General features: G+C 36.1%; 1 long non-coding RNA gene across 1 annotated transcript; it reads left to right on the top strand.

Moving 5' to 3' along the window:
- The first annotated feature begins 16,156 nt into the window (after window positions 1–16,156).
- Window positions 16,157–21,986, top strand: LOC116657059. Its single transcript, XR_004311983.1, has 3 exons — window positions 16,157–16,234; window positions 21,049–21,051; window positions 21,927–21,986. It is a non-coding gene; the product is annotated as an uncharacterized LOC116657059 (long non-coding RNA).
- Window positions 21,987–24,371: the final 2,385 nt, after the last annotated feature.

The raw sequence follows: 24,371 nt of genomic DNA, 5'->3' as shown, positions 1-24,371 counted from the left end.
CCTTTAGTCTGAAGAACTTCCTCTAGTATCTCTTGTCATGCAGGTCTTTGGACAATATATTCTCTAAGTTTTCCTTTATCAGAGAAATGTCTGTATTTTCCATTCACTCATGAAAGATAGTTTTGTTGGATATACAAGTCCAGGTTTGTAGTTTTATTTTTTCTTTCAGCATTTTAGAGACGTTTCATTGTCTTCTGGTTGCCATGGTTTCTGATGAGGAGTCTCAGTTACTTGAATCATTATTCTGAGATAGATATAGATATAGATATAAAGACACACTGATTTTTCTCTGGCCACTTTCCAGATGTTCTCATTATCTTTTGTTTTTAGCCTGACTATGATGTGCTTTTTTTTTCCCCCAATATATCTTGTTTGAGATTCTCTAAGCTTCTTAAATCTGTAAATCTAAGTCTTTCACTGTTAGTTGGGAATTTTTCAACCACAATTCTTCAAATATTATTTCCTGTCCCTTTCCCCCTCCTTCCAGTACTATAGTTACCTTGTGTAGATCTTGAGAAATTGTCCCGCAGTTCCTCAGGCTTTGTTCATTATTTTCCCCATTTTTTCCTTTCCCTCAGATCTATGTTTAAATTCATCGATTCTTTCATTTGCCACCTCCATTCTGCTAAAAAAGAAAAAGTGCCTCAAGAGACTTTTTTCTGATCTTGTATATTTTAGCTCTATACTTTTTCTTTTATAATCTCTTTTTATACTTTCTAACTCTCAGCTGAGTTGCGTTATCCTTTTATTCATCATAAGCATATTTTTCTTTCTGTCATTGAACATAGCCATAATAAGTCTGGGTCATCCTCAGGTTGGCATCTTCCTTTCCCCATGAAAATGGGTCACATTTCTCTGACATTTATAAGGACAAAGCTGATCTTCGAGGCAGAAAACATGGTTTGAGTCCTGAGTCAGCCAATTAGTAACTTGGGGTAAGAGTTACTTTACCTCTTTGAGGCTCTGTGCCATTATTTGTCAAATGGGAATAAGATATGCTACTTGGTCTATATCACATGACTATTGTAAAGATCAAAGGAAAAATATTATATTGAAAGTGTTTTAATAAAATTCTACACTCCTATAAAATGTAACAAAAGAAAAGTTACTATAAAAGCTGATGACCTAGAATAAATCATTCTGGATCTTGGTAAAACACTTTTACCTGATTTAGGGGGAAAAATCTGTTCCAATAATATATAACATGCCAAATGTAATTAGCAATGAAAGGGACTAGTTCCATCCAGTTAATAATGCAAGTGGTGGGATTTTGCATTAAAATCTAATCAATGTAATATGTACATAAAGAGCACAAACTTGGATGGCAGTGAGACTGAAATGTAAATCTGGCTCTGCTACATCACCTGGGGGAGGTTATGAGCCTCAGTTTTCTAATCTGTTAAACAGGGATAAGAACCTACCTCTTAGTAAGATTGTGAAAATTAGATGATATTAAATATGTAAAGTGCCCAGCAGAGCAGTTGGCACCCAGTGGCTACTTGATAAATGCCCATTTGCTCTCTTCTCCCCTGAAGCTCCTTATAAAAATGGGAATGGAGATATAGCTTGTTCTCTTACAGTGACTGTTTCTTCAATGAAAACTCATTCAGTAGATGGCTGGTGAATGAAGGAATGACGTCAGGATAACGTGGAAGGGCTACAGTTCTCATATGATCTTTCCCAACATAGTCATGTCATAAAACCATCAGGGGCAAGGCTGCTTACATTTAAAGAGGAAGCCTTAGCATCATAAGAAGAACGTAAGGAGACTGACAAGCTGAACATTGACAGAAAGGCCTTTCTTTAGTGCAAATAGTGGCTGGTTTAGTGGTTTCCAGAACCCACTCTTTTCTGGTGAAGCTGAAAGCAAAACTGAACAGACTGGAAGCATTTCCTTTATGTTAAACTACATTTTCTTGACAAAGATGTCTATATTCGGGCTCAGATTTCTAATTTTAATGAAACTGATCTCTTTGAGACAGGAATGCCCCCCAGGACCTCTATCTCCAAAGAAGAGGCACAAAATCCAGGATTTTGACTACAAAGGAGCAGCTGACTGATACACTGGTCCAAATGCAGGTTTTAATTTACCTGTGCTGCTATTTTTATTAGGATTGTTGTGTTTTTGTTACATTTTGAGCAGTCTTCCTCAAATGTGTTTTTTTCCCCGTAGTCTCTGCTATTTTATTGTGCTATTTTGCAGAGTAAAGTTTTCCCCCCTATATGTATAGCATTAGAGCAGAAAAGCCTGTATTGGGAAATGAGAGTTCACTCAGTCACCTCTAGGAAGCATGTGCTCCTTTAGACATGATACGTAATTGAACCATCAGTAGGCCTAACCATCTAAGACAGGGAGTATTTTTAGAATTTTTAATAAGCTCAAAATTAAAGCAATTATGTTAGAATATATATGTGAATCAAAGGAAGGAAAAAGGTGAGTCACTAGAATGCCTTTTTACCCATGTGGTCGATAACGCCAGATTCACATCCTAGGGTTTGTAGAAATTGGGTTGGGGCACTGCTGGGGTGATGGGGAGACCAGGCTTCAGGCCACCACCAGACATCCACCACAGCAGCTCCTCCCTTCTGCGTTAGCTGAGGTTTTACTAAGGTTCCCTTCAAGCAAGGGTTTTGCCACTACAAGTACACTATGTGAAGACTCTAGGTCATCAGCTTTGATGTCAGTGGCTCATTTTACGTGGTCAACATTTCTATTCCACCAATCATACTTTTTCCAGGCCTGGAAGAGACTCTACAGACCATGTCCAATATTGGTCTTTAAGGAAGATTCAGGGAAATTTTATATTATTTTAGGAGCTTCGAGTCTAGGCTCTTGTCCATGCTGTGTTTACTCACTGCCCACAATTGAAGCCATGCTAGGCATGCTTGGGGCGCTCCTCATTGGCGTCTCTGTAAGAACAGCTTCAAAAGGAAATGCCATTGCTTGGTCAGAGAACTCCTTTACATATCCAATCAAGTGAAAAGGAGATTTTAAAGAACTGTTTAGATACATTTCTCTAAAAAATTTAATGAAGACGTCTAGACCATGAATAAGATTCTTAACTTTGTCCAAACCAATCCTGATGAGAAGTACCTGCCTTCCGGGACCTGTGGTCCGGGGCTGGGTTTTAGCCATCACATCTCTTCTGTCTCCTAGAGCTTCAGGCTGGAACATATCCAATGACATTAACATATTTTTAAAAGAATACAGTCACTTTTTAAAAATTATATAGAACATTCTTCCTTTGAGGTTTTTCTGGTGATCCTTACAATCAGGTTCAGGTTCTACATTCTTGGCCATAACCTGACATAAGTGGTGTGCGTCCTTTAGGGTATCACATCTCAAGTCACGAGATGTCCATCCACCCCTCATGGGAGTTATTGATTTTGATCACCCAGTTGAGGTTTTCCCCAAGTTCCCCAACGTATATTTACATGCAGTATGCATTACATATTTTTTCACTTGTGGCTGATAAGCAGTCTACAGGAAGACAGGCTATGTGAATATCCTGTTCTTCAAAATCCCTCACCCCCAGGTTTAGCAGCCACTGATGATTCTTGTCTGAACCAGTCTGTATTGTCATGGCTGCTAAATGACGTTTTCCAACTCTAGCCACCAGGCCAGCACTTGTCATTGACAAGGGAGTATTATGAATAATAGTTCTATAACCCAATCAAATGTTCCTTTGTCCTGCTTAGAAAGTCAACCTAAAAATATTTTGAAGATCACATTCTCTATGATTTTTTTTCCCTGGAACTTTGGGAATGACCTTTAGCCAAAGATATTAAGGTTCTCATCTGATAATTTGAAAGAAATTGCATTAAATCAGTAGAATTCTTTGGGTTGTATGTCCATTTTAATAATATTAATTCTTCCAATCCAAGAGCATTGGATATCTTTCCATTTCTTTCAGTCATCTTTAATTTCCTTAGTCAGTGTTTTGTAGTTCTCCATGTGTAACTCTTTCACTTCCTTGGTCAGATTTATTCCTAAGTATTTTATTTTTTGGATGCAATTTTAAAATGGATTGTTTCTTTTCTTTTCTGGTATTTCATTGTTAGTGTATAGAAATGCAGTTGGTTTCTGTATGTTAAACTTGTACTGAGATATTGTTATGAAGGAATAATTTTAGATGCCATCATGATGAATTCTAATTAAGATCCACAGGAGACTCTCAGCTGGACTGAATGTTTCTCCTGTCCTTGATTCTTCCTTCTTCCTGTCTCATTTACCTTTGCTAAACTTGGGTTCTACTGGTGAACAGGTACCTTCAGGGGAAAGATAGATATTTCTCAAACTTCTTTTTCTTTCTAGATTAAAATTAAAAAGACATTAACTGAATACTTACTATGTGGCAGACATATGTTAGATTATTTCATTGAATTCTCACTCTCAGTGAGAGAGATGATGTTTTTCATGATTGATGAAAAATAAACCAGCTGAGAGATTAAATAACTTGCCAAAATCACTCATGCCAGTAAATGGAGAATCTCAGAGGGGAATTCAGTTCATCTTGATTTCAAGCCCAGCACTCTTTCCACTGCTGTACAGGTACAGCGTATTCACCGCTCAAGCATAATCACTCAAGAATTGAAAGCTACACTCAAACCATTTATCTTTAATTCAGCACGGACAGTTTTTAATCTCAGTTGCACTACATTTTCTTTGCACCTGTCCCCATATGTGGAAGATTCATATATCTAAGTCTCCATCTGCAGTATTTCACCCATTTCTCTTCCTGAATGACATATTTCTAGTGCACAACTGGATTTATTATTTTTTTTTGAGCACTGAATAAGCTTCTTTTGCCAATGTTATCATTTCCTTTTTGAAACCATGAGCTTATTTTTGATCATTTCCTCAATCATTTCACAAATAATTCTTGAGCACCTGTTACGACTTTTCTACCTCTTATATGCAATTGGCCATTGGAGTTTATCTTTGTTTAAATCTATGTGCTTTAATCTTTGATGTGACTATTCAGTTTGACATTTCCACTCAGTTCCTAGCTCACTGCTTCCTACAGCCCACCCCTATATTAGTGCAGTAGCCTTTGGCCAGTATCCCTGCCATTAATATACCTTGGGGACTATTGCCACCCTCTTCTATTAAACATCTAAATCAATTTAGGTGTTTAATTCACACACCACCTCTGTGGGGATGCCTTCTTTTGCCTCCCAGGACTAAACTAGTTAGCCCAAAGCACTCTATTCAATACTTAAAAAAAAGATTTTTAAAAGATTACTTTAAAAGAAACTTAGCAAATTGTTATATTGTGGTGATCATAAACATAAACTTACTGGAAAACAAACAAACAAAAAACAACTAAAAAACCCCACAAAACTCCTAATAACATTTAAATGTGTTCTTATGACTTTGGATACATTTTCCAATGATAGCCCTGTTACTGGATTAAAACATTGCTGTATCTCAATCTACATAAAGTTGGAGAATATGAGCTCCAGAGATCTGTCCAATTACTCTAAAAGTAACACTACGGGTGCCAATGGCATTGACACTGAAGATGAATGTGAGAATGAAAAATAAGCAACACTTTAAAATTAACATGTTACATATTCGTTTCATTAACTATGTTAAAGTACAAGAATATAGGTCTATTGGTAAACCTCATAACATAAGTAAATATTTATGTCATTCTATCATTAAATGCTTGAGGCAGCCAAAAATGCTTTTATTTTTGTTTTTGTTTTTACCATTGGGATATTTGAGTATTTTCCTATGTTAGGTGATGTCCTTTATTTGCATATATGTGGAATCTTGACAGTCCTGAGGAAGAAAATCACTTCTCATATTCCCTGTCCCCATTTTGACCCAGGATAATGCGATAATAACAAACAAGCAGGACCAAGGATGGAGAGCTTACTGTGAGTTAAACATTGTATGTTCATTATTTTATTTTATTCTCACAACAACTCCATGAAATATGTACTGTAATTAACACCATTTCATAGATAAGAAAGCTAAAACAGAGTGAATAACTTGATGTAGGTCCCATCACTAGGAAGTAAAGAGATGCGATGCGGCCCCAGGTCTCTCTAACTGTAGACCTGAAGGTTTTCTCTACTGTGCTGTGTTACTGTAGCATTTACAAAATTAAACATCCTGAGAGGGTCCTGGAAATTTCAACCAAGTGGAGATACTTTGAAAGTCTGACATTAAGATTAAATTTGTGAATCTGTAAGGTTTTGGATTGTCCAGCAAATTTGGAATTAAATTAATATTCTATCGGTTTCAGAAATGTCCTTGATGTTTATAACACTGTCTCTTGTTGTATCACCAGGCTTTCTCTCACAAACCTTCTTTAGTTTCCTTATTAAAATTCGGATTCTAATAACCAACATGTTTTTCTAATAAAACAATGGGCATGAGCGTTCAAGAACATGTCAAAAATGCTTAGCCCTCTGGAACCAATTCTTTTTGGTGCAAATCCCTTTCCACAAAGAAACATAATATGAGTTAGTTCTTTCACTTGTCAAATGTCATATCTGAAAATAAAGAGATGTCATTTTCCAAATGAAATTATACCTGATATTTAACAATTTCTGGCCTTAGTTTATAAACAGATTATACACATTAACCAGTTCTCTTAATTATCTCCAGCCTATTTATTCTTAATGGAGGGGAAAGTGTTAACCAGACCGGTTAATAAGCTTTCTGGCTCTTCTAGTAACGAGCAGAAGTCCTTTAATTTTGGTATCCCTGCAGCAATCTATACCTGTTTTTGAAAATGAAAGAATAAGTGAAGGCTTTAAAAATAGATTTCCAGGAAACTTTAATACACATTTCTAACATTAATGAAAGTATAAAGAAAAGAATTCTCTAAGATGGGATCTCACACACACTACTCAGAGACATCACATACTTCAAAGTAAACAATATGAAAAACAAACATCAGATCTGAGGTCTGGAAATCCCTGGGTGAGCACTGAGCAAACATAAACACAACGCCATTCTGGATAACGTGTTGTCTTAGGAGTTCTCTTGTCGTGAAGTTCTACACAGTGTATCACACTCTTCATAAAAAAAGTGTTTATTTTTGATGTAGCTATCATTTAGCATACAATTATAAGTATAAATATATTAAAATTCTTAGACACTTCTGAGTCTATTTCAGGCCAAAGGGAAAAAAGGAGAAGGAGAAGTTTGCACTGATTTAGGTGAAGATCTGTACAGTGTGTTGGGAATTGCTATTCACATTTGATGGTTGAGTAGCACTCATTTTCTGTGGCTAACTATCAACTGGGTTTTGTGGATGGAATTTCATTATGCTACGACAGCCAAAATTATATTTTTACATTATTAAATACAATGCATTGCAAGATGCCATTTTAAGAGTTATATATCCATCATAAGATAAAATGAATAATTAAGAAAAGAAACAATTTTCCAAGAGCCCATATCAGAAGAAAATAAAACAGCTATGTTAGTTGTTGATTTTTTAGTGCATCTTCAAACCTATTGAATCCTGATGCGGTAGAAAAAACCCTGAGTTTACATTCAACTCCCAATGTTGCAACTGCAGATTTGTGGTAACTTAACTTTTTAAGTTGGCTTATATATCTATAACATGAGATAGTGATATTTCTACCACATGATTGGTGGCAAAATTAAATGAGGTAGCTTGGGGAAGTGTCTATGCATAGTGCTTAGCATAGGACAGGCACTCAACAAATGTTGAAAAGGAGAGGTTACAACTGACACCACAGAAACACAAAGAATCATTTCTATCACTATGAACAATTATATGCCAATAGTATAGACAACTTAGAAGAAACGGACAAATTCCCAAATGTACAATATCCCAAGATTCAATTAAGAAGAAATAGAAAGTATAAACAGACAAGTTACTAGTATAAAATTAAATCAGTAATCAAAAAAAAAAAAATCCCAAGAAACAAAAGTTCAGGATCAGACAGCTTCACAGGTGAAACCTATTCCTCTCAAACTGTTCTTAAAAATTGCAGAGGAAATTACACTTCCAAACTCATTCTATGAGGCCAGGACCACCCTGATACTAATACTAGACAAAGACACCACAAAAACAAAACAAAACAAAACAAAACAAACAAACAAAAAACTTACAGGCCAATATCATTAATGAACACAGATACAAATATCTTCAATAAAACATTGGCAAACCAAATTCAACCATACAGTAAAATGATCACACACCATGATCAAGCGGGATTTATCCCATGGATTTAAGAATGGTTCAGTCTTTGCAAGTCAGTCAATGTGATATCCCAGATTAACACATTGAAGAACAAAAATCATATGATAAACTCAGATACAGAAAAAGATTTTGATAAGATTCAACATCCATTTATAATTAAAAACCCTAACAAAGTGAGTAAATAGGAAGCAAGTCTCAACATAATAAAAGCCATGTATGACAAGTCCACAGTTCACATCATACTCAATGGTGAAAAGTTGCTGACGTTTCTCTGAAGTCAGGAGCCAGACAAGGATGCCCACTTTGAACATGTTAATTCAACGCAATATTGGAAGTCCTAGCCACAGTAACTAGACAAGAAAAAGAAATCAATCCAAATTGGAAAGGAAGAAGTAAAGCTTTCACACCTGTTTGTGGATGACATGACACTATGTTTAGAGAATCCTAAAGATGCCACCAAGTAACTATTAGAAGTCACCAATTAGTTCAGTAAAGTTTTCCGATACAAAATTAATATACAGAAATCTGTATATCTATTGCATTTCTACTCACTAGCAATGAGCTATCAGAGAGAGAAATCAAGAAAACAAGCCCATTTACAATTGCATCAAAAAGAATAAAATACCTAGGAATAAATCTAACTAATGAGGTGTGAGACCTTTACTCAAAAAAACAAAACAAAACAAAAAAACACACCGAAACTGTAAGATACTGTTAAAAATTTGAAGCCAACATAAACAAATGGGAGGATATACTGTGCTTATGGATTGGTAGTCCACAGATTCAATGCAATACCCACCAAAATACCAATGAAGTTTTTTCACAGAACTAGAACAAAACCTAATATTTGTATGGAAACACAAAAGATCTTGAATAACCAAAACAATATTGAGAAAGGAGCAAAGCTGGAGATATCACACTCTTTGATTTCAAACTATATTACAAAGCTACAGTAACCAGAACAGTACGGTACTGACATAAAAACAGACCCATACCCATAGTTGAAATAGGATTGAAAGTCCAGGAATAAACCCAACCTAAAATGATCAATTAATCAATGACAAAGGAGGCAAAAATGTGCAATGGCAAAAAGACAGCCTTTTCAACAAACGGTGTTGGGGAAACTGAACAGTTACATGCTAAAGAATCAAACTGGACTATTTCTCACACTATATATAAAAATAAACTCAAAATGGCTTTATTTTACTTTATTATTGAAGCATATTCAGTTTACAGTGTTGTGTCAATTTCTGATGTACAGTCAAAGTCAATTTAAATATAAGTACTGAAACCATAAAACTCCTAGAAGAAAACACAAACAATACACTCTTTGACATCAGTCTTACAAATACTTTTTTTGGGTCTGTCTTCTCCAGAAAGGGAAACAAAAGCAAATATAATGAAAAGGGGCCAAATCAATCTAAAAAGCTTTTATACAGAGAATGAAACTATAATCAAAACAGAAAGCTGCCTACTGAACGGAAGAAGATATTTGCAAACTTCATGTCTGATATGGGACTAACACCCACAACATAAAAATAACTCATACAGCTCCACATGGATAAAAACAACAAACTCATTTAAAAAATGAGCAGAGGACATGAATAGTCATTTTTCCAAAGAAGACATATAAATGAGCAACTGGCACATGAAAAGATGCTCAAGATCACTAAGCATCAGGGAAATGCAAATCAAAACCACAATATCAACTCACAACTTTCAGAATGACTGTCTTCAAAACAAGATGAAATAACAAGTGTTGTTAAGGATGTGAGAAAAGACAATCCTCATGCACTGTTGCTGGGAATGTAAAATGGTGCAGCCACTGCGGAAAACGGTACAGAGATTCATCACAAAAAAATTAAAATAAAACCATATCATGTAGGATTTCCACTTCTGAGTATTTAAAAAAGAATGAAAACACTAATTGGAAAAGATATATGCATTTCTATGTTCATTGCAGCATTATTTAAGATAGTCAAGACATGGAACTAGCCTAAGTGCCCATCAATAGATTAATGAATAAAGAAGATGTGATATATATATATATCCCTAACCCTAACCATATCTATATATAGCAGATTATTACTTTGCCATAAAAAAGAAAGAAATCTTACCACTTGTGACAATATGGATGGTCCTAGAGTGTATTATGTTAAGTGAAATAAGTCAAAGAAAGCAAACACCATATGATTTCATGTATAGGTGGGATGTAAACAACAAAAGAACTGGTCAAACATAACAAAAAAAGAGGCAAAGTCATAGTACAGACGGTTGCAAGATGGAAAGAGGTGGGGAGATGAGAGAAATAGATGAGGGAGATTAGGAGGTACAAGCTACCAGTTATAAAATAAATGAGTCACTGGTATGAAATCTACACTGTGCGGAATATAGTCCATATAAATATGATGCCTTTGTGTGGTGACAAATGATAATTAGACTTATTGTCGTGTTTATATTATAATGTACAGAAATATCAGATCACTGTGTTGTGTATTAAGAACTAACATAGCATTGTAGGTCAATTATACTTCAAAACAAACAAATCATTAAAAAGATCACATTTGTGGTTATTAGTGGTGGGGGCTTGGGGAAGGAGGAATGAAGATGGTCATAAGATACAAGTTTCCAGTTATAAGATAAATATGCACCAGAGAAGTAACACATGGCGTGGTAAGTACAGTGAACACTGCTGTATGATATATATGATAATTGTTAAGGGAGTAAATCCCAAGAGTTCTCATTATAAGGAAATTCTTTTCTTTTATTTTGTATCTCTATGAGATGACGGATGTTCGCTAAATGTATTGTGGTAGTCACTTCATGATGTTTGTAAGTCAATTCATTATGTTGTAGATCTTAAACTACACAGTGCTGTGTGTCAGTTATATCTCAGTAACGCTGGAAGGAGAGAAATGAATGCACTAGGTCTACAGACATCACCATGGATGGATCTGAGAAACAAAATGTTGAATAAAGAAGACTAATAGAGTTATAGTAGCATCAAATTAAACATATATGTACATATTATATGAATATATGATCATCTATGTGTGTATGCGAATAGGTATATATGTGTATGTGTGTTGTGTATGTATACATAAAGAGAGGGAGGGAGAGAGACCCATCCTCACATTCCTAGATTCCTTTTTGATCAGTTCCTTTGCTGTATAAAATTTACTAGTAACCCCAAATCAGCGCTCGCTGTGCTTTCCCAGCTGTCTGTGCATGTGTGCGGAGTACTCCCAGTCCCCGGCTGAGATCACACAGGGCAACACTCTGCCTTACTGTTTCAGCTCTCAAGGTGTAAACAAGTTATCATTTTCACAGTATATTTGGTGCCACATTTTTCACATCTCTGTGCTTTTTCTTGGTGGCTTTACAGTTTAAAACTGCCCCCCCCCCCCCAGTGTAGCGCTGAAGTGCTGCGTAGCGTTCCTCAGCAGAAGGCGGCTGTGGTTTGCCTCATGGAGAAAATACATGTTAGGTAAGTTCTATTCAGGCGTGGGTGAGAGTGCTGCTGGCTGGGAGTTCAGTATAAATGAATCAAGAATATATACTAGGGCGCTCCTTCTCCGCCCCGCATCCCGCCCCCGCCCCCCGCAGACCCCGCGCCCGCCCTGCTGAGGCTGCAGGGAGAGCGGTGCCCGCCCTCGCGGACTGGTGCGGGGCCGCCGGCTGGGCGGGAGGCGGCACCCAGGCGGAGGGCCTGGACCCTTTTAAGTTTTCTCCCGGCCACCGTTACTTGGAAGGGGTGTGTGTGGGGTGGGGGGTGGGGTGTGTGTGGGGTGGGGGGTGGGGTGTGTGTGGGGTGGGGGGTGGGGTGTGTGTGTGTGTGTTACTTGGAAGGGGTATGTGTGTGTGTGTGTGTGTTACTTGGAAGGGGTGTGCGTGTGTGCGTGTGCGTGTGTGTGTTTCCTTAAATCAAGGGAGCAGAATAAAATAGTGCAATAATAAAAAATAGTCTGATGTAGAAACAGAATTAGTTTTATATTCTAGGTCTGCCATATGCTTATTGCATGACTTTGGGAAAATTCCTTAATTGATCTAATGTCAGTTCCACAGACTTTAAATTGGTTTCCACATAGTTCTTAAATTTCAGGATTTTTGTAAGAATTAGATAAATGAATAATGGTAAGTTACTCAATATAGTGCTGGCCACAACAGCAGCATGCAGTGTTAAGTGGAACTGTAACTACAAAATCCCAGTATCAACACCAAAATTACTTAGTGATTCAATTTAAGAAATACAGGGTCCACCTTACATCTCAAAACTCTCCTGAAGAACAAAAAGGAAGATTTTAAGACATGAAGAGAGGGATTATATCCTTGCAAGGAAAGGCTTAATAGTGCAGACTTATGAATTATCCCCAAACTCATTTAAAAATCTATCAACATTATTTCTTTTTAGGTATTAAGAATTTATTTTAAATTTTGTCATAAAAACAGATGAGTTTTCCTCAATAAAATTATCCAAGATAATCATTAGAAATTATTTCAATTCACTCATTCTGCTTAAAAATACCATAGACTGAGTGTCTTATAAACAGTAGAAAATGATTTCTCACAGTGTTAAAGGCTGAGGAGTCTAAGATGAAAGGCTGGCAGGTCTGGTGTCTGGTGAGGAGCCACCTCCTAGACGGCTGTCTTTTTGCAGAGTCCTCACATGGTGGCAGCAGCAAGGAGCTTCTCAGGCCTCTTTTATAAAGGCATGAACTGCATTCATGAGGACTCCACCCTGATGACCAAGTCACCTCCCTAAAAGCCCCATGTCTTAAAACCATCACCTCAGGAGTTACGATTTCAACATGCAAGTCTTGGGGGGACACAAACATTGAGACCATAGTACAAATGTAATTAAAATGTGTTACTGCTAGGTTAAATAAGAACTTTGTGTCAAAGTCACAGGAAAAGGTGGCCCCAGGGATGGCAAGAAGTGTAAGACTGACCCCCTGTAAGAGGGCCTAACACTGGTAATTCACATCTGTAGCTTCCACATCCCCGTTATAAATACTCCGAATCCAGCAGATAAGAAACACCAGCAAGTCACAGCAGAATGAAACAAGCTCTAGGACAGTGTTCACATCAGAGTGCCTCTGTTTCACACACGTCTGCCTTAAGCCATAGCTTTTTCTTTTTTAACCTATCATGTTGCCTTTTGCTATTTATCAAATCAGCAAAAAGTAAATCAACATACACATTTCCATTTTGCTTTCAACTTCTCTTTGGTTCTTTAGGTCTAAAAATGTGAAGGAGAGAGGGGTGAAGAGATGAAAGTGTAATAAAGCTTCTATTTAACAAACCAGGAGCTAATATTTAATATTATTCCAACTTAAGTGTCCTTTTATTTAAAAAAAATCAACATCATCATTATCATAAAAAAGACAATTGTAAGGGAAAAGTTGAAGAAACTTAATTAGACTTTGTAACTAAAAATCAATACCATTAACATAATTAAACATAGCTGAGTACTGATTTAACCCACTCTCCAAGACTCTAAAGGACAATAATAATTAAAAAACACTGCAAAAACAAATAGGAAAAAACTACAGCAGAGTGCTAGAGACACAGGCCTCCCACGGGCCTGCTGTGGGCTGTCTGGCTGGGGTTTTGAAAAGCCTTTTAAAAAGAAACTGCTCACTGCTCTTTGGGGTAATTTGTCCTGGCTTTTTAGAATCTCAAGGCTCCTGAGTCATCACTTACCAAACTGACATTTGTTTCTGTCATTTTAATAAATGTGTGTGCTTGTTGGGGCTACAAAATGTAATATATATATATATATATATATACACACACACACATACATTTCTGGAAGACAAAAGTTATTGTTTCTCTTTATAGATTAAGAAAATCAAGACATAATAGTCAAAAATTGGAAGCAACACAAGTGTCTATCAACAGATAAATAAAATGTGGTATATATATATAAACATATGTATACAAATAATATACATATAAATATGTTTACAAATTTTCTTTCCTTTTTTCTTTTCCTTTCTTTAAAAAGGAACTTCTGACAAATGCTACAACATGGATGAAGCTTGATAACATTATGCTAAGTGAAATAAACCAGTCACAAAAGGACAGATGCTGTATGAGTCCACTTACATGAGGTGCCTGGAGTATTCAGACTCACAGAGACAGGAAGGGGAATGGTGGTGCCTAGGGATGAAGGGGAGGTGGAAATGAAAAGTTCATGTTTAGTGGATACAACATTTTAGTTGGAGATGTTGCAAAGTTTTGAAGTTGGATGATAGTGATGGGTGCATAACATTGTGAAGGTTCTTAATACACTTCAAATGGTTAAAATGGTAAATTTTATGTTATATATATTTTATAATACTTAAAGAAATCAGCAGATATGAATCTCAGTTCACAGACTCTGAAGTACAAGAAATTTAATTCTATTTCAAGCCCTAATTGATCTAAGGTGGCAAAAAATTTGTCTCAATTACTGAATCTTACCAGCTCCTTTCCCTCCTTTTGCTCAAGTCTCCCAGGAGAGGAGGCTCACATAGAATCAAGCTTTTCAGGATGTGAGGACCTACCTTGTCTTCAACAGCTCTATCAGGTCAGTGCCTACTGAGATACCTCTTAATCCAGGACCATGCATATTCCAATTAAGAAGTCCCTTTTTTCCACAATTAAAACTGGCTTAAAAGAATCTCAGAGAGGCTGGTGCAGCTGGGGTCTTGTTGCCCACCTAGGGAGGACTCAGGGCCCACACACACGTCCTAAACCCTCTCAGCTCTTAAGTCTCTTAAATCTCTCCAGGCTCTCGCTCCCTCTCTTAAGCCCATTAAACTCTCATTATCTCCTCTCCATTTTTTGTCCCTTTTCTAATACTGAAAAAAATCCTTTTATTTTTTAAAAATCTGAACAGTACTGGGGGATATTTAGTAAAGTTTTGTGGAAAGGTCTTTTTTTCTCCCTTTTGTTTTCTCCAAACATTTGTGGTCTCTGGTCTCTAAATGCGAAATATTTGGAAGTAAAAGTTAGAGCCCACCAACCTTTTTCATGGTTCAGAGTGTTACAATCTCTTTCCAAGGCAAAGAGCACAGAATAGCACATCTGAAGAGGGATGGAAGTGTTCAAGGGAGAGAGAATGGAAGAAATAACTAACATACATAATATTCAACTACACAAAACAATTTCATGTTATTGAGTCATATTTGCACTTTTAAATGCAAAGTAACCACTCCAGAATGTTCAGAAGTCAGAGCTGCACAAGTCTTCATGCTGTACCCAAAGGCCAGGCAGCTCTGTGTGCCTTGGGTGCCAGAAATCATTCTTCTCTTGTTCATTCTCTTTCCTTTTCTTCCCTCTGCACTTCTCCACTTTCTTCAGCTTTCTCTCCTTGCAAGCCCTGTGAAAAATAGTGAAAAAAAAAAGTAATTAAAAAAGGTAGACATTCTAACAAAAACTGTAATAGGCTTCTTTGGAAAAATAATGCAAAGGATTTTTCTGTAACAGATGTTCCACATATAACACATGTGGAACATGTGTGAGTGAAGTATTGAGCCAGAATTTTATAGCATTTAAAACTTCCAAGAATTTTTTCAGGTAAAATAAATAGCCTAATTTTACAGAGAAGGAAACAACAACTCTGAAATTAAACATGCTGGGCAATTTTATTCCAGCCATTCAGCTATTAAGTGACATCTCATTCCACTGCAGACTATTCTGTCCTCAAATCTCATACTCATGAGGGAATTCTGTGTTTCCATTCATTAACACTCACAGTTTCATAAATTTGTATAAAACTTCATGCCTCTGAAAACATTTTGAAAATTTCTCAAGGCCTACAGCTATCAAACCTACACTACTGGTGGGAATGAAGTTTGGTGAAAACAGTATGGAGATTCCTCAAAAAAAAACTAAAAATAGACTTACCCTATGATCCAGCAATCTCACTTCTGGGTATATATCCAGAAGGAACTCTAATTCAAAAAGATACCTGCACCCCAGTGTTCATAGCAGCACTATATATATTAGCCAAGACATGGAATCAACCTAAATTTCCATCAACAGATAACTGGGTAAAGAAGTTGTGGCATATTTATACAATGGAATAATACTCAGCCGTAAAAAAGGAATAAACTAATGCCATTTGTGGCAACATGTATGGACCTAGAGATCGTCATTCTAAGTGAAGAATTAATCAAGAAAAAGAAATTTTGAGAGTTTGAGATTTGCAAATGTTAGCCACTATATATAAAAATAGATTTTAAAAAGTTTCTTTTGTATAGCACATTGTGCTGTACACCAGAAATTAAAAACAAAACAAACAAACAAAAATGTGTCTTTAAAATAAATAAAAAAAAAAAGTCTAATAGCCAGGACAAAGTCCCCTGATGGCCTCCGGAACAGGTACTTTTTCACAGGGAGATAACTTGCTGCTTTTCTCACAGCCCTGCTGTCCATAGAATGGTTTCCAGGTCTCTATTGTGGATTCTCCCTTCAAGTGAGTTGGGTTTCATGTTCTATTCAAGGGTGTGTGTGTGTGTGTGTGTGTTTGTGTGTGTACATGGTTTGTGTGGTAAGAAAAAGACAAATTCTCATGCAAAATTTTACAAATAGATCAGGAAGTATAATGGAATAGAGAATCTTTTTAAAAAGCAAAATCAGTACTATGATGTAAAAGATTATAGCTCATTTAAAGTGAGACAATACACAGAAAAATACACTAGAACATATGTGATAGTGCTGGGAGACAAGTCAGGACTTGTCAAAGGAAGGAAATATCAGCAATTCAACTTGTAGCAAAATGGCTCATTTTTTCCCCATACATTTTAATTTAGAGCAAAATGCCATAAGGAAGTCAAATAGAATGCTGAAAACAGCATCAGTAGTAGGAATGTCAGAGATGCGAAAGCAAAACATAGTAAGTGAGCTTTGTTTGATGTCAGATTATCCAGTTTCAGTTATTGATCTTGACTGCCTGCCAATTGTCAATCTACATCTTTTCTGTTTGCCAGAATAAATGTTTTTATTTTACATTAGTCTATATGTCATTTGCAGAATACTGAATTATATGTCCAAAATTTATTTTGAAAAGTGTTAGTTTGCTTTAAAAAAAAGTCAGGCCATTTGACAATTTCAGTTTCTTTTTCTAATGTGTATTTTTGCTTATTTATTGAGTACATATTTGTTATACCAGAACTCATAGGCAGTGCTGAAGTTAAAATCATAATAATCATTAAAGTGAAATTTAAAATAATGAATATTATTGTAACAATGTATATTAAGTTGTCACCAAATGCTAGACAGCATGCAAAAGGGCTTTATGTCTCCTTAAGTAAGAATAATAAACATTCATTGAATGTTTATGCCCTGAGGAATTTCAATTTTGTTTATCTAAAGAACATATATCATTCTCAGGATCACTCTAATGTAGGTACTGCAGTTATTCCCATATTCAGATGAGAAGTTAAGGCAAAGAACAAACTAAGTGACTTGATCACAGATAGTAAGTGGCAGAGACAGGATTCTAAGCCTCTTAGTCACTGCAGGTTTTTGTAGGTATTGGTGTTTTTGTCATTGTATATTTAACTTTACTATCTAGAAAGCAAATAAAAGATCAAAGTCCTCCAAAGGAAAGCTCTTAAATTCCCATTTGCCCACAAAGCTTACCTAGAAGTTTACTTAGGAAGTTTAATCCGTCTTTCACAGCATCTCCTTTACTAGATATGACAGAAAAAGCCTCAAGAGCATTTAATGTGTTGCCTCCAACCTCACAGCTATTTTAAAATGTCAGAGCCACCAGTTTTGGGATACATTGCTGTACTGAAGGACTCAAATAGGAATAAGGGGCTCAGTTTGTACCCATTTTTTCCTAATTTTGCCTTCAAGTAATTACTCTGTAATAACACTTACTTTTACAAGTTCGTTCTGCCCTATATCTCAGGCACAATACTAGGTTCTACTATAATGATTATGATTTTTGTAACCTGTCCTAGTGAACATTTTTATATTTTTTAATTGCCCTTGAAATCGTTCTTTCTGAAGACTTTCAAACCCTATTAGACAATTACTTGATGATGGGAAATCTTTTGTCTATTTCACAATTATCCTTCAGCCTTTCTTGGAGTAGAAACTCAGTAAATGTTTGTTGAAATGCATTCAAAGAAATTGACCCCCAGTGATGGTAAATGGCTCACAAATACTATCATACATTCTTTAAAGTGTACTTAAGTCTAGAGGTTTGAGGATCTAGGCAGATGAGAAATTTTGTTTTATATATATTTATTCAAAGTTCTTACCATGTCTTTCTTTTTTTCTTATATGTACCCCCAATACATTTTGTTGAATTTACATATAATGAAATGTGTGTATTACAAGTGCAGAGTTCACTAAGCTCATTCAAAACTAACAAATACAAATAAAATATGATAGTATTTCATCAGTGCACAGGAGGCATCTTAACAGATGTCATGAAGAAATTTATTTTAATTCATACACTGCTGTTATGGGTTGAATTGTGCCCCCTAAAATTTATGTGTTGAAGTTATTACTCCCAGTACCTCAGAATGTGACCATACTTGGAAATAGGGTCATTGTAGAAATAATTAGTTAGGAATACAGAAAGAAAACCATGTTAAGATTGGAGTTATACAGTCACAGCCAAGGAGAGAAACTTGAACACATTCTTTTCTAGTGCCTTCAGGTACAAAATGGCCCTGCTGACACCTTGATCTCAGTAGTTTAGACTCCAGGACTGAGACAAAGGGATAGAAATTGTTTCAGTCATCTTTTCTGACCATAATGCCATGAAACTAGAAATCAGTCACAGAAAAGCAAAGGAGGACTAAAACAACATTATGGAGATGAAACAACTACTACTAAAAATGGGTCAATGATGAAATCAAAGAAGAAATCAAAAAATACTTTGAAACAAACAATAATAAAAACACAACCACACAAAAGCTATGGGATGCAGCAAAAGCAGTCCTAGGAGGGAAGTTCACAGTGACACAGGCCTTCCTCAAAAAACAAGAATAATCTCAAGTAAACAGCCTAACCTGCCACCTAAAAGGATTAGAAAAAGAAAAGCAAACAAAGCCTAAATTCATCAGAAGGGAGGAAATAATAAAGATCAGGGAGGAAATAAAATAGATATTAAAAAATAGAAAAAAATCAATTAAACCAAGAGCTTTTTTTTTGAAACAGTAAAAAAAAAAAAAAAAAAAAAAAAAAAAAAAAAAAAAAAGACACACCTCTGGCCAGGCTCACCAAGAAACAAAGAGGAAGAACACAAATAAAGTAAGAAAGGAAAATAGAGAAATTACAACCAATACCACAGAAATACAAAAAAAAGTAAGAGAATGGACAATCACATGGAAACAAATTGGACAACCTAGAAGAAATGGACAAGTTTCTGGAAACATGTAGTCTATGAAGACTAAATTAAGAAGAAATTGACCACTTGAACAGATCAATCATTACAAATGAAGTAGAATCAGCAATTAAAAAAAAGCCTCCCTACAAACAAAAGCCCAAGTCCAAATGGCTTCACTAGGGAATTATACCAAACACACAAAGAAGAGCTCATATCAGTCCTTCTCAAACTCTTCCAAACAATTGAAAAGGAGAGAGTACTCTCAAACTCATTCTATAAAGCCACCATCACCCTGATATCAAAACAAGACAAAGACATAACCAAGATAGAAAATTATAGGGCAATATCATTGATGAATATAAATGTAAAAGTCCTCAACAAAACATTAGCAAACAGAATCCAACAGTACATTAAAAAGATCATACACCACGATCAAGTTGATTCAACTCAGGGGTACAAGGGTGGTTCATCATAAAAAAATCAATCAATATGATACACCACATCAACAAAAGAAAGGGAAAAAACCACATGATCATCTCAATAGATGCAGAAAAATCATTTGATAAAATTCAATACCCATTTATTATTAAAACTCTTAACAAGGTGGGTATAGAGGGAACATACTTCAACATAATACAAGTTATGATGACAAACCCACAGCCAGCATAGTACTCAATGGTGAAAAACTGAAAGTCTTCCCACTAAAACCTGGAAGACAAGGATGCCCACTCTCACCACTTTTATTCAGCACAGTCTTGGTAGTCCTAGCCACAGCAATCAGACAAGAAAAAGACATGAAAAGGAATCCAAATTGGAGAGAAGATGAACATTGTCACTTTATGCAGATGACATGATACTATATATACAAAATCCTAAAAGCTCTACACAAAAACTACTAGAGATGGTAAAAGTATGGCAAGATAGCAGGACACAAGATTAGATTAACATACAGAAATCAGTGCATTTCTTTACACTAATGATGAATTAGCAGGAAAAGAAAGTATAGAAACAATCCATGTCAAAATTGAATCCAAAACAATAAAATACTTGGGAATAAATCTGAACAAGGAGGTGAAAGACATACATGGAGACTTATACAAAATATTAAGGGAATTAAAGATGACTTAACAAAATGGAAGACATCCCATGCTCTTGGATTGGAAGACTCAATATTGTTAAAATGGCCACACTGCCCAAGGCAATCTACCAATTTAATATGATCCATATCAAATTACCCAGGACATTTTTCACAGAACTACAACAAATAATACTAAAATTTATGTGGAATCACAAAAGATCCAGACCCGCCAAAGCAATACTGAAGAAAAAGAATGAAGCTGGAGGAATAACTCTCCCAAACTTCAGACAATACTACAGAGCTACAGTAGTCAAAATAGTGTGGTATTGGCATAAATACAAACATATGGATCAATGTAACAGAATAGAGAACCCAGAAATAAACCCACAGACCTATAGTCTTTGACAAAGGAGGCAAGAACATACAAAGGAGAAAAGACAGTCTAATCTCTTCAGCAAGTGATGTTGAGAAAACTGGACAGCAGCATGTAAATCAGTGAAGTTAGAGCACTCCTTCACCCCATACACAAAAATAAGCACACATTGGCTTAAAGACTTAAATTTAAGACAAGACATGATAAACCTCCTAGAAGAAAACGTAGGCAAAACATTCTCTGACATAAATCTTAGCCATGTTTTTCCTATGGCAGTCTACCCAGGCAATAGAAATAAAATAAAAAATTACCAAATGGGACCTAATTAAACTTATAAGCTTTTTCACAGCAAAGGAAATCACAAGCAAAAACAAAATGACAACATATAGAATGGGACAAAATATTTGTAAAAGATGAGACTGACAAGGGCTTAATTTCCAGAATATATAAATGGCTCATACAACTTAATAACAAAAAAATAAAAAACCCAATCCAAAAATGGGCAGAAGACCTAAACAGGAAATTCCCCAATGAAGACATACAAATGGCCAATAGGCACATGAAAAAATGCTCAGTATCACTAATTATCAGAGAAATGCAAATCAAAACTACAATGATATATGACCTCACACTAGTCAAATGACCATGATTCAGAAGTTCATAACAGATAAATGCTGGAGAGGGTGTGGAGAAAAAAAAACCCTCCTACATTGTTGGTAGGAATGTAGTTTGGTGCAGCCATTATGGAAAACAGTATGGAGATTCCCCAAAAGACTAAAAATAGAATTACCATATGACCCAGCAATCCCAGTGTTAGACATATGTCCAGAGGGAACTTTAATTTGAAAAGATACATACACCCCAGTGTTCACAGCAGCACTATATACAATAGCTAAGACATGGCAGCAACCTAAATGACCATTGAAAGATTATTGGATAAAGAAGTTGTGGTATGTTTATACAATGGAATACTACTCAGTGATAAAAACAGAATAAAATAATGCCATCTGCAGCAACATGGATGGACCTAGAGATCATCATTCTAGTAAGACAGAAAAAGAAAGAAAACATCATATGATATCACTCATATGTGGAATCTTAAAAAAAAAAAAAAAAAAGGACACTGGTGTACTCATCTACAAAACAGAAACAGACTCACAGACACAGTAAACAATCTTATGGTTACCAGGGAAAGAGGGTAGGAAGGGAACAATTTGGGAGTTTGAGATTTACAAATATTAGCCACTAAATATAAAAATAGATTAACAAAAAAGTTTTTTCTATATAATACAGGGAACTATATTCAATATCTTATAATAACATTTAATGAAAATGAATATATGTATGTATATGCATGGCTGGGACATTACAGTGTACACAAGAAATTGACCCACCCATTGTAACTGACTGTAATTAATATATTTTTTTTAAATTTAAGAAATATGATAAGAAACCAGTGAGCTAGAAGAAAAAGTGAGACACCTCTGGGACAATATAAAGCACAAAACATTCACATTTTAGGGGTCCCAAAAGGGGAAGAGACAGAGAAAAGGCCCAAGAAAATATCTGAAGAGATAATAGCTGAAAACTCCCCTAAAGTGGGGAAGGAAACAGTCACCCATCCCAGGAGTGCAGAGAGTCCCATACAGGATTACCCCACAGAGGAGCCCACCAAGACACATTATCCTTAAAATATCAAAAATTAAAGATAAAGAGAGAATATTAAAAGTGTCAAGGGAAAAACAACAAATAGCATACAAGGGAACTCCATAGGTTATCAGCTGGTTTTTCACCAGAAACCCTGCAGGCCAGAAGGGAGTGGCATGATATATTTAAAGTGATGAAAGAAAAACCTACAACTAAGAATATTATATCCAGCAAGGCTCTTGTTCAGATTTGTTGGAGAAATAAAAAGCTTTGCAGACAAGCAAAAGATAAAAGAATCGAGCACCACCAAACCAGCTTTACAACAAATGCTAAAAGAACCTCTCTAAGCCAAGAAGGAAAGGCCACAACTAAAAACAAACAAACAAAAAAGCTTACTGGTAAAGACAAATTTCAAATACATTCTCAAACCTGTCACATCTTGCCTCCCAAAGGTATTCACTCAGCAATACTGGCATGTCTTCTTGGCCAAGTGCTGGGCTGGAGACCTGTAATACACTGGAAACCAAAGCATAGGCTCTGTTCCCAGGTGGCTGAGCCTCAGTTATAATAAAATACAGAGAAGGCTGTTGTAGACAGAGTACCAGAGAATTAAAATCATGACCTATCCCCTTCTCACAATTCTTAAAATCATTATTCATTTTTCTGACCCTGATACTCCTTCAGGATACACAGGATCTTAGCACAGTTCCACAGGGGAAAGCAGACTCAGTGCTGGCAAGGGAGACACTGTGGACCCCACTCTGGCTGTGCTGAGTAGAAGAATTTCCCTTTGAGTGACTCCCACTGAGACCTACTGCCCACATTCCACTGTCTCCTAGGTATTCAGGGATACCCCATTGTCTTGTAAGCAAATCACTTGCTACCCAAAGATCTACATTGCACAAGTAGAAGGCAACATGTTTTAAAATATCTCTGCTCTTTTACACTGATTGTCAAAGTATTTTTCTTAAATTTAGATGTTTACAGATGGTTGAGAGGAGAGAGGAAGAAAGAGAAGTGGACATAGGGGTTGGACAAAGAATTTCACATGTCTAGGTGTCACAAGGGACAACTTCCACTCAGTGGCTCACCTTATATTTGTGACTTTTAGTAGACTTACTTTAGCTTCCACATGAGATTGAAGAAGAAAAGCATATGTGTGTGTATATATATATAGATACACATATGCTTTTATAAATATATATAGGTATATATACATATATACATCATATATATGTGGTGATTGGCTGACATCAGAACATCTCCTTAGTGGCTTTACCAAGTGGGACCCTTAGCAGATTCAGAAGTCTACTTAGAGTTTTGGCTTGTGGTTTTCTAAGAACTAGGTCTGTAATGAGTCACTGCTGGGGAGCCTGAGGGGTGTTAGGGCCTGTGATCACTCCCCAGGACCCTGGCATGGGGCTCTGAGATGCCTGCAGATCCTCATCTAAGTCTCTTTCTGCTCACATGAGCTCAATTGATGACATCCAGGGCACTTGCTTTAACAGGTGACCTGCCTTATTTTTCATTTCCAAAAATTTTATTTAATGCAAAAAAACAATGATAATCAATCTCATATATTACCCAGGCAGACACAATAGGCACATAATAAGTAATGACTGATAAGAATAATCAGGAACTGAACAGTCATAGACACATAGGGAACACTGGGAGCCCCAGCACTGCAGGTGAGGGGAGTCGGGAGAGACTGGCTAATACTGACAGCAGTGCCCTTTGCTC

The sequence above is a fragment of the Camelus ferus genome, chromosome 17 (genome assembly GCF_009834535.1).
Source record: "Camelus ferus isolate YT-003-E chromosome 17, BCGSAC_Cfer_1.0, whole genome shotgun sequence".
In the NCBI taxonomy this organism is placed as follows: Eukaryota; Metazoa; Chordata; class Mammalia; order Artiodactyla; family Camelidae; genus Camelus; species Camelus ferus.
The sequence above is the reverse complement of the archived record's forward strand: the minus strand, read 5'-3'. Positions and strand labels throughout refer to the sequence as shown.